At 39.6% G+C, this 11,140-nt stretch overlaps 2 long non-coding RNA genes across 2 annotated transcripts in view; both read left to right on the top strand.

Moving 5' to 3' along the window:
- LOC115948124 lies at positions 1 to 7,887 on the top strand. Its single transcript, XR_004081970.1, has 3 exons — positions 1 to 35; positions 1,672 to 1,785; positions 3,078 to 7,887. It is a non-coding gene; the product is annotated as an uncharacterized LOC115948124 (long non-coding RNA).
- Positions 7,888 to 8,163: 276 nt separating this feature from the next.
- The window catches only part of LOC115948125, a 5,453-nt gene continuing 2,476 nt past the window's right edge, over positions 8,164 to 11,140 (top strand). Inside the window, exons 1-2 of the long non-coding RNA XR_004081971.1 lie at positions 8,164 to 8,251; positions 10,190 to 10,334. This is a non-coding gene — a long non-coding RNA (uncharacterized LOC115948125). The remainder of the gene's footprint in view (positions 8,252 to 10,189; positions 10,335 to 11,140) is intronic.

Below are 11,140 nucleotides of genomic sequence, written 5' to 3'. Positions count from 1 at the left end.
AGCTGTCAGAAACGGCTTCCAGGATTCAGGTGATGGTGAGCCATCCTCCCAGCTCTTTGCCCTCCACAGAGAAGGTGTAGCGGCTTTTGGCCCTAATCCCTCAAAAGAGGTTTGGGATAGACTTTGTTTCTAGTGGCAACCTTTGATTTCTGACCAACAGAGGTGTCACTTGGGTCTCAGTTAACTCTGGCAAGTAAGAGAATAAATATGCCATACATAGACCAGAATTGCAAAGTCATCAATACAGTCTCCAAAATAACCCTTTGAAAAATTTTTCAAACCCTTTTCCCTAAAAAAAGGAAGGGAATTGTTTCAGCTCTAATATTAATTCAAACCACAGCTACACTGATACTTCGGAAGTCAGAACAAGTTAGATGACTCAAAAGCTGAAAAACAGATGAGGGAAGAGATTGTCAGAACATTGCTGAAAATGTCAAGTATCTATTTCTGCTAGTGTTTATTAAAAAGATGAGGTCCAAGATTGCTGTATTTTAAAGATTCGTCATGCTTTTCTTTTTAATTGTTTTCTATTTGCATAGAACAGATAAATCCTTCAGTTAATTATGTGAGGACAAAATTGGTATTCCTGACATTTATAAGGTTAGAAAAAAGCAAACAGAAAATGAAACTGTAACTCATGCTTTTAAAACATCTTCACACATCAGGTAAGGCAGAAGGATCACAGGCATATTTCTTCTTACACGAGTCATTTGCAGGGTTCGGAACATGGAGCTTCTTTACACACTGGTCTCTGATTGCAGCCATTGGAAGTAAACATAGAAAAACTGGATCCAGCAAATAACCACATGTATAAATGCCAGGTAGAACTTACTCAGCTGTTCATTACATTATGCAGTAAAATCCAGCAATATCTCAATAAAGTTATGGTTGCAAAGTTCTGAAGCAAGCAAGTAAAGAAATGACAAAGTTTAAATTAGCCCACACTTTCTTCTTTAGGCTTTCAAAATCAGGTGCAGAACAGAGCTCTTAGAACATTTCCTATTATTTCAATGAGGAAACTGGTATGCTTGCTTTAATTAGAATTTTATAGACTCAGTAAGTACAGCAGAAGGGCCCCTGTAGTCTAAAGAGATATAGCTTCAAGTGATACATTTATACATTTTTCCATTTTTGATACTAGTTATATACAGGATTCTCTGTCATAAATTTTAGCATAATGAGTATTTTTCTTCTTCCAGTATAAATATTAAGAGAGAAGAAACAGTGCTTTTAGGAGTGTGCTTTTAATTATGTTTTTGAGCTTGGTATATCAATGACACTTGAATATTGGTAAATTCTATACCTGGAGCAAAATACTGTTTTGAAGTAGGTGAAACGAGGCAGTTCTGGTAGCACATATGTGTATGTGTTAAAAAAGCAGATCTGTTATATATGGAAGAGAGAGTAAGACTTTTTAGTGGAATTAAGGCTGTTTTCCTGATCTGTAATTTTGCATTAAACTGGCAAAATGATCAGTTTGATAGAAATTTTCATTCCCAAATTAACCTAAAGCATCATCTTCCCTGGCTTCCTAAGAGAATGCTGGTTTGGTATACAGCTGTGTAAGCATTTTGCAATTTAAAACATGCATTAAACATGATGTCAGTGTCAATTGACTTTCCTAAGCTATGTCAGAAAACTAATGAGTAAATTGCATGGGATTTTTTTCAGACGAATGGGAAAGCAGATTTTCTTTTCATCCGATATCTGATTTGCCACCTCCAGAGCCATATGTACCCATGAACAGAAGTTATCCCAGTAAACTAGCAAGAAATGACAGTAGAGGTAAGTTGGAATTTCAGTGGATTGCCCTAAAACAAAGTGAATGGGGAGGAGTCTGGATGCTGAGGTTTCCAGAGTTCTCAGGCTAACAGTCTGGTCATCCTTCCTTACCACACAGGAAAAGCTAAATGCAAGTTCATAGGTACAAGCTCTCTAAAACTTTTTGAGTGGGGAATTGTTTGTTTTTTAAGTTGAAACATATACTGTAAGTGACGAAGTCTGCCATTATGGTTAGCCATTCTGCCACAAAATCCCTCAGAACTTTCTCCTCATTTCTCATCTGAATTCATGCAGAACTCATTTATTTTTGTGCCAGCATCATCCTTGAGTTTAGTTTTCCTCTCTTCTTGTGTGTTAAACTCTTAATGTTTTTTAAGACAACAGTCATATCCTCCTCTCAGTTTTGTTTTGCTGGGCTGATGAAATCTGGATGTACTACACTCTGCTTCCAAGCCATGTTCTCTGATTAGCAGAGCTGCTTAGATATACACTTCTGTTTGTTTTTGTCTTCTCCACTCTGTGTTACATACTGTTCCAGGTCAGGTTCCAAATGTGTCTTCTACAGCAGCATGGATGTTTCCTATCTTTTTTAGTGGTATTTTGCCTGATACACCCAAGGATCAATTACTTCTTTTACAACCAATGACATTGGTGGCTCATGTCACCTGTAATCATGTGTATATGCAGATGCTTCTCTCCTGTTTCCAAATGATGTTTTGGTTTGAAGCAGAGATTCCTGTTAGTCTCTGATTGTTCGTTTTGCCCTGTTAGCTTTCATCCCATTTGTATTAGTCCACAAAGGAAGGCAAAGTAACATATGCATTTTGTTGTGTTTCCTTTTGTAAGTTTGCTATGAAAATTTTCCTATGGGGAAAAACATTAAGAGCTTTGAAATTTTACTGTGTTTATAGCTTGCCACTTTTTGTTGAGATTTGCACATATTGCAAGTAGCACTGAGAAGTTGTGTGTTCACATAAATTAGTAAGGCTAACAAGAACTATCAGTCTGTTTTAGGAAGGGGAAAATGGACCAAAATACATATGCTTTCCAGGCACTAGGGGATAGCATTAGTTTAAAATGTTATTTTAAAGTCTTCAAAGTTCTGATGTTGTTTAATAAACTAACCAGGAACTCTACAAAGATTTGTTGGTTTTGTTTTGTTTTTTTAATGGCCAGGCATGAAAATTAGTAGATCTTCACCAGTTACTGAATTATTTGCTTGGATGTAAACTGCCCCTTCAAAAGAAGGAGTATTCCAGGAGGAGTAACACAATAAACCCTTCTTTCTCTTTTAGGTGGTTCTGTCCGAAAAGAAAGAGGTGCCCCCCCGCTCCCACCTATACCAAGGTGAAATGGGTTATGGCCCATCTTTGGGTGACATCTGCTCTCAAGTGTCCTTCGAGTCAGCTCTCCTGTCCACATGACTGGAAAGTTGTCTGTTCTGATTGATTTCCACTTTTGGCTTGTCAGCTGGAACAAACTTCAGTCTCTATTACAGAAGTAATAGATGTGGCTTGTGGACTATAGTTGCTCAAAGCTCTGAATTTTATTTGCTTAAACTGCAGGAATTTTGTGGACCCTACAGAGCGTACATGCATCATGCTTACCATGTCCAACCCCATCCCCTGGAGAGCTCCATGGGACGTCTGGCTTTGAATTTGTTAGATCTTGAACAAAGCTGTTTCATTCACTTTGGGTACAGTAGCTGCATTATTTTAATGATAAAGTATTTGATGCTTAAAAAAACAGTTGCTGGGTAAAAAGTGTAGCTAAGAGTCCCCTGAATCCGTCTTTGCATGCCTAACTCAGCCTATCTGCTTCTGCAAGCCATAGACCTACTACATGGTGACAAAGAGTTCATCTTTAACTTTTTTACTTCAGCTTAGTCAAGCAAATCTTAAACAATGCACAACACATCCTGACTCAAGGATGGAGTGTCCCTGGCCTTGTTTTTATCTGCAGAGAGTCTTCCAAAGAAAAGCACAAGTGAAGAATTCATCAGCATAAAAATATATATATTTTTTTAACCCTCTTTCCTGTTTTTTAATAGTGTTATGTGTTCTGTGACCTAATTCTGTCCTGCTCTTACGTGGACCAACCCACATCATGTCATCCGTGCCTTGGATTGCTGTACCGCCCTCTGCCTGATAGTGCATGTGAGGAGTCCTCAGAAGGTAGTCTGAGCACAAGCACAGCAATTATTGTAGTTGCAGGCTCCTTCTGTAAAGCATCACTAGTGCCAGTGCTCCACAAACTGCTTCCCAGTTGTTTCTTTGGTACAACTAAATGATGGAGTTTGACTTAAAAAGCTTCTTGGCACTTAGGTCATGAGTCTCAGAGAGCTTGTGTTTGACTTCTATTATGGTAGAGCAGCCGAGGTCAAAAATGTTCCTCAGTGAAAGCCCTTTGATGTTGTGAGGGGGATCTGGGGTTTGTACATTCAAACGGGAGCATCCAAAATTTGCTGTCTGCACTGGTTCAAGAGAAATGGAAAGATTTGGCTATGAAGCTTGTCCTTTCAAACTTTGCTGAAAGGAGTCTCTACAGAGAGATGCAAGGCTTATGATAGAAGAAAGAGTAAAGTATTCTAACATTGTGGCAAGTGGTTAATATGTTTAATGGCTTTTGAATTTTGTGTATGAGAAAAGAGTTCATTGTATGAGTGAATTTTACAAGTAGGTCTAAGTGCGTATAAAATGCCTTTGGAATATTAGAGGAAGATTATAATTCTGGATTTGAAATATTGGTGAATGATAGCTCTTTGTTAATTGGACCTCTGAAAAATATCCTCTCAGTCTCATCAGCAATATGTCTCTTCAGTGTTTTCCTTGGGATCCCTACCAAGCCTGTGTCAGCAGCTGTGCTTCACAGGGTGTTGCTCAAAAAAAAAACCAAAATAAAACATAGAAACTAGTCATGTAGGTTAAGAAAATGTTTCTCTAGCATGGGAGATATCATCCTAAGTACACTCTGTGGCTAGAATGAGGTCAGTCCTTGAAAATCTAGGGAATTTAGCCAAAGAGAGTCTGGACCCTGCTGAAATGTCTGTGAACAGGGCTTTTTGCTCTGTCTGTGAGCAGGGAGGGGCAGATCTGCTTTCTGCCTGGCAGTCTGGACATCACATTGAAGGGGATGAGACTAGAGTTGGATTTGGCCAGATCAAATGTAATTTGGTCTTTTCAGTGTTTGTTTACAAAATCTTGTTAGCTGTGACAGCATTGATTATGTACTTGTTTTTTACATTTTTGTATCTAGTGACCTATTTTTAGTTACTGTTTATGGTCTTGAACCTGCAATGAAATGCGCAGGCGCAGGGATGTGGCTACATCCAGTTGCAGGATCGTGGCTGTAAGAGTTCCTTAAACAGATACTGATGGGACCTCCGTGTGACAGGTGCACCTTGGGATCAAACCCGGCACAATGCTGAATTTGTGTATGTATTTTATGGATGTCACTTAAAGTGCCTGTCTCTTTGGGATATTATTTTGTGAATAGAAGTCCAAATAAGATTTTTAGGCTAATAACTTAAAGGATAAATTATTGTATTCATATTTTAAAACAGAAGCACTTAATACCTTTCTAAGGAACAATAGTTTGAATTTAAGAATACAATATTTTCAGTACCTTGACTTGCCAAATCTTTGTTAATATCCAAATAGCTATGTAGCCAAAAAAAACCTCCAACCCTCCAGAAATAATATTTTTAATAACTTACCTGCTTCCAACATAACTGTTTTACTTTGATAAGTCAAAGAAAATGCTGCCCCATGTTCTTCCAATACTCTGTATAATTCAAAATATCCTGTGTTTGATCATTTCAGCAAGGTTTTCTGACCAGAAATCTGGACCACTACCAAAGACTTGGAAAACCAGCTTCAGTTTCACTTTAAAATGTGCTGTGTAAAAGGCCCCCAGTTAACAAGCCAAGGATCCTGAGCTGCTTAGGTTTTAGAAATTATTTCTTACTCTAGAAAACTCTTCAGAATAGATGTTTGGCGTACATGTAAAATAGCTTAATACTGCAGAAAGGGGCATTTTTTTCAAATAACAACAGCATTTCCACTTATATGTTTTGCTGTAAAAGTCCCTAGATATCTTCCAGAACAATGCAGCATTTTATCATTCAATATATTGCTTCATGTAGCAGTAGCTATTTACAATATGATCAGTATTAAAGTATTTATTTCACTATTAAGTGTTAAAAAAGAATAATACAAAAGAGCTTGAATCAATGGTGCCTTATGAAGTTTTTAGTAAATTTTTCTGTGTCTCAGTAGAAGAATTAATAGGCATTGCTCTTCCAGGTCCTAAGTACATAGTGCTGACAGTAGCATTTTACAGTGTTTGAGCCAAGCCCTGCTGTGGTTGTGTGCTCAATCTGCTAACTCCAGGTGGAGCTCAGTGCATGGAGAGGCCACTGGGCCAGTGTGCAGGTGAGGTGTATGTGGGCACTGGTTGGCTTCACAATCAGTTGTTGGTATTGCTCTCAAAATTCAGACCTGTCCCAAAACCAGCATCTGATGCTGTTGTCCACACAGCCCAGCTGACTTCAGTCAGTGTGGTTGCAGAGGTTCCAGAAGTAAATTGGATTCACTGCTTGCATATAAGATTTGCTGGGTTTGTTTCAATGGCATTGTATTATAAACTCTGTCCTCTTATGTTACCACTGAGGCTTGCACTGCGTGACAACAGCCACAGATGTTTGTTTTTGTTTCATTCAACTCCATAAATAAAATAAGAATAACTTTTGTACCGTGTAAAAATAATTTTTGCTCTATATTTTTGGAAGAAAAGCACGTGTTATGTTTGTTATGACTTTCTGCACCAGCCATTGGGAGAAGAGGTCACAGTGATGAATGTTCAGAGTTGTTACAGGAAACTCAGGTTGTGATTCAGGAAGTGTATATTTCTATAAATGAAAAAAATAACATGGTAAAGTTCTTGTTTAAAAGCCAGCATTTCCCAACACTAAAAGAATCATAAGGTTTATTTTTTCTTTTCTGCAAGACAGCACTGTGAAAGAAGTTCCTTATATTATCATTTAAAAAACTGGGCAGTAGTTTCTCCTTTCAGCATCAGCTGTTTGCAAGACACTTGTAGAAGTAGATCTGTCTTGGAGCAGGGGATAAAGGAGCTAAACTGCTATCATGCATCACATGTATTGTAACACAACAATCTTCTGTACAGAAGTATGGGAATAGAAAAGGTACTTTTTTGCCTTGGAGATAAAGAATGGAGTTGTGATCAAACATATTATTTTGAGCAGAATGTCAAATGTTGAGAGGGCCCCTTGGCCACAGGACACTGAAAAAGAGAAGATTGCTCAAGGAAATAAAAGCCAACTGGCTGAATGTTGTTACCAGTACTAGAGTAAAAAATAGGGTATAAAACGTGCACTTTGGAGTTCCACGTGGCAGTGGTGTGGACACTTTCATCTCACAGCTGGGTGCAAGGACCTGATACAGCGGTACATTGACTCCACGTGACACAGATTGTGTGAGCCTTCATCTTTCAAATGGTATTCAGCAGAAAATAAGGAGAATCTCTCACCTAAGATATCCATGAGCACTTTAAGGGCAAATTCATGGAATGGTTCTTCATGTACTGGAAGAAAACAGAGATCCTGTAGCCTGTAAGATGGATGTGTTTGGACCATTCAACTAAAATCTAAACTGGAGCATTGTCAAAGGGGAGTATTGGAATAACTCAGGCAGAAGCAGGGCATGTGTGTATGGTCTCAGTGAGTATGCAGCAGGTAGGTATGCAGATGTAAAAAGCAAAAATTGAAACAGCATGTCTTGAGGGAGTAACCTTTTATGTATGTTGCCATTTTGAAATATAGTTTGTCTGTGGTAACTATTCCTTAGTGTAAACTAATGCATGCAGAGGACGACATCTAAATTTGGACTTCCAAAGCCACACAAGAGGGCTGTCTGAAACATAAAACAGGCTGAGCAAAAAGTAACATTTCTATCAGATGCTTAAAGTTTGAGCTTTTTATAAAATATTAATCTAGTTCTGTGATTTTTTTTTGCTTAACCTTTATTTTGTAAGTGATTTTGTTATTTTTCTGTCCTATACCAAATAAATTTTACTTTTATTTAATTGTTGGTGCAGACTGTTACATTGAGGACAAACACAGTTACTTCTTTGACAAAAGCACTTGTTGGCTTTAGCAGGAGCATAGCAGTGAGCCTGGCAGGAGCTGGGGTGAGCTGTTACCCTCCTCCTGGCTGCCATGGGACAGCAGCACAGCAGTAATTCTCAGAGGACTTCGGTCCTACATACAGTGAAGGACACCTGCAGATAAGGAGAAGTAATGAGTTTACTTTAGGATAAAGAATGATTGAAAACCAGAGGTTTGTGATGCTGTACTTGTAGGTGGCTGTTGGGTGAGGTGTGACCACTGGCTCTTGGCAGGGCAAGCTAAGCACTTGCCAGGGGAAGATGACATGGAAAATCACTGTAGGTAAGTGTAGATTTTATTTGTTGTGTCTCCACTCACAAGGCAGAAAGCTGCCAGAGAATAAGAAATAAATTAAACCCTCCTTTTGACTTTGGAGCCCTGTTCTTTGTCATAGGTGTTAAGCTTTTCAGATAATTTGGACCAGGTTCATCAAAGAAAGACCCTTTTATCAAAGTCCACAGGAGGTTCAAATTCAGGCTGCGCTTCTAGCTTCTCCTCAGAGTTAGAAGGGTCATTTAGAAAGCTAAAAAGCTCTGTACTATAATTCATCTATCTTGCAAAGAGTTAAACATCAGGTTTACTCTCATGGAGATTGCAGATCCTTTGATATCTCTGGGGACTGCTTTTTGATACCTTCATTTTACAGACTGACTGAGACAAAGAGCACTTTCTTAGAAGACCACCAACCCTTGTGTAGCCTGCAGACCCAGCAATTCTGATGCCTGGGCTATAGAAACAGAGAAACCATGATGGAGAGTGGGGGGAAGCTGGTGAGCTGTAAAGGAGCTGGCTCAGCAGGCTGTGAGACCTTTTGCAGAGCTCAGTGGCAGTAGCCTTGATTGAGAACACAGAGGTATGAATCTGATCATCAGCTAGTATGACTGACTGTGGCATGTTTTACCAAAGAAATCATGGGTTTTTTTCTAGTTTTCAAGAAATCAAACCGTTTGCTTGGCTTCAGAAAGAGGGAACTGAGCTGAGCAGTGACCTTGTCATAACCACAACATAGTCCCTCCTTCATTTAACTCAAAAAATGCTGTTGATTTAAAAGAAACCCATGGTGTGCCCTGTAAAACAGTTCTGACTGCTCCCTGCAGTTGCAGGAAGGCTCCTGTGTTGCGCACAGCACACACATAAATATGCAACTCCTTTGATCGTGGTTCCGCAGTTTCCAATGACATTCCTGCCTGCTGTGCACAGGCTGCTCCCCTCTGCCCTCTCACCCAGTCTGACTCCATTTTACTCTGAACATAGTAACCTAGTTCCAGCAAATTACTGATTTCAGAACTAAATATTGGCCCATACATCTCTGTAAAATACTTAATGTATTATTTAGGTTAATTAATGAAATAGATCAATTGGCAATCAAGCTCTTAACCTATCTAAAGATTTCAACAGCAGTCCAGGTACAGAAACAATCCCAAGGAAAGGATGACTGGCACAAAAATATTTTGATTAAACATAGTGAATAAATTTGGTGGTTGCTCCTAACATTACCTTGTGTCCAGTATCTATCTGTCTACTGAACAACAACATCAGATAATCTCTTCTTTAATCCTAAAACGTATTTGTGGCTTATGATATATGACTTCAGCAAAACTACATTCAAAATGTTAAATAGCAATCTATCATGAAAGCTGTCTATATGATACTGCAATAAGGCTCTTATCATTCCCATCATGTTTCTTCTTTGTTATTACCATTCTTCTTTTTCCTGCAGATAAAATTTTTTTTTTCAAGAATGCTGAGATTTAGCCTACAAAGACACATTTCTCATTTTCAAAATGGAATTATTCTTGTTATTTATTTTCTTTTTCTTATTTTGTTGGAATACAGGAGATGCCTCTGCCTAAGCACCTTTAAATTAAAGGTGGACAGAGAGGGCTGTTGGTTGCTGTCCATCCTTTCTCTCTGCAAAACAGGAACTGGTGTTCTCTCCCTGCAGTTGGGGCAGGGCTCTATCACTGTGCAATGCCCTTCTCAAAGGGGACCACTTTGACTACCTTTTGCATGTGGCTATGTACAAAAAAATTTTGGCTCCAACCTGGTGTGAACACTGTACACAATAAGGCCTGTAACTGGTTCCCTTCTGAAAATGTTTTTGTATTGATGCAAAGATGGCTGTTTAAGCAGTGGGTGTTGGGTGTAGCCCAACTTGAAGGAAGCATTCATGTATACAGGGATGTGAAAATGAGTCATTCCTGTCCTTCTCCTTTCTAGCAGAAATTTTAGTAAATTCAGAGTTACTGGTGAGCCCTTGTGTGCCCTGTGGAGCAGCAGAGCCCCTGCATCTGAAGGCTGAGCACTACCAAGCCATGAGAGCCAAAGGCAGCTGAAGCAATCAGAGCGCTTTGAAGAGAGCAAGGTAAAGGCTGTGGGTGAAAGTCCAGGCTAAAACCCCAGCCTGTCGAGGAATTTTGATACTGGAACACTAGTGTACCTGTAGATAACATCATTGTGCTGTTTGTCAGGGACTGCAGAGCCCATCAGTACTTTCTGTGCTGTCTCAAAACCAGCCCTCAGTGCAAACTGCTGAAATCCTTCTGTTGAAGTTTTTTCTCCTCCTTACTTAAAACAGAAACTTTCACTTCTGCTATTTGGCCAGGAGCTTGGGTGCCTTATGAAACCTGAGAGCTTTTGTTTGAAATCAGACAGATACATGATCCTTTCCTCTAAATAGATACTTTCATCTCCTGAGCTGTGCCTGCAGGACTGCTGCTGTGCTTTCATCCAAGTGCCAGTCAACTGGGGGGCTGGTGTGTTTGCTCCAGTTTATTGCTGATTTAGAAACAATACCCTGCTGTGTGCTTTAAGAGAATCACCGTATGTGCCAGAACCTTCATTCCTCCCTCTCTCTTACATATGGCCACTTGTGAGCAAGGACATGAATTGAAAATATATTTTTTAACTGGGAACGTGTCTAGTCCCCGTCCAAGCATGCATCAGAAAATGAGACGCCTCGTGTGTGTGTTTGTTTCTGGCCCGCCACTCGCCTGCCCTGCCCTGCTCCCCGAGCCTGGCCGCCCACAGCTGCCCCTGCTGCCCGTGGCCGGGAGGTGGAACTGCGCGATCTTTCGGGTCCCTTCGGCCCAAAGCGTTCTGTTGTAGAAGAAAAAGTGGCGGCTCCTCCATGATTTAAGAGAAATAAACAAGGTAATTGAGGACATGAGC

This window comes from Geospiza fortis, unplaced genomic scaffold (assembly GCF_000277835.1).
Source record: "Geospiza fortis unplaced genomic scaffold, GeoFor_1.0 scaffold112, whole genome shotgun sequence".
NCBI lineage: Eukaryota > Metazoa > Chordata > Aves > Passeriformes > Thraupidae > Geospiza > Geospiza fortis.
The sequence above is the reverse complement of the archived record's forward strand: the minus strand, read 5'-3'. Positions and strand labels throughout refer to the sequence as shown.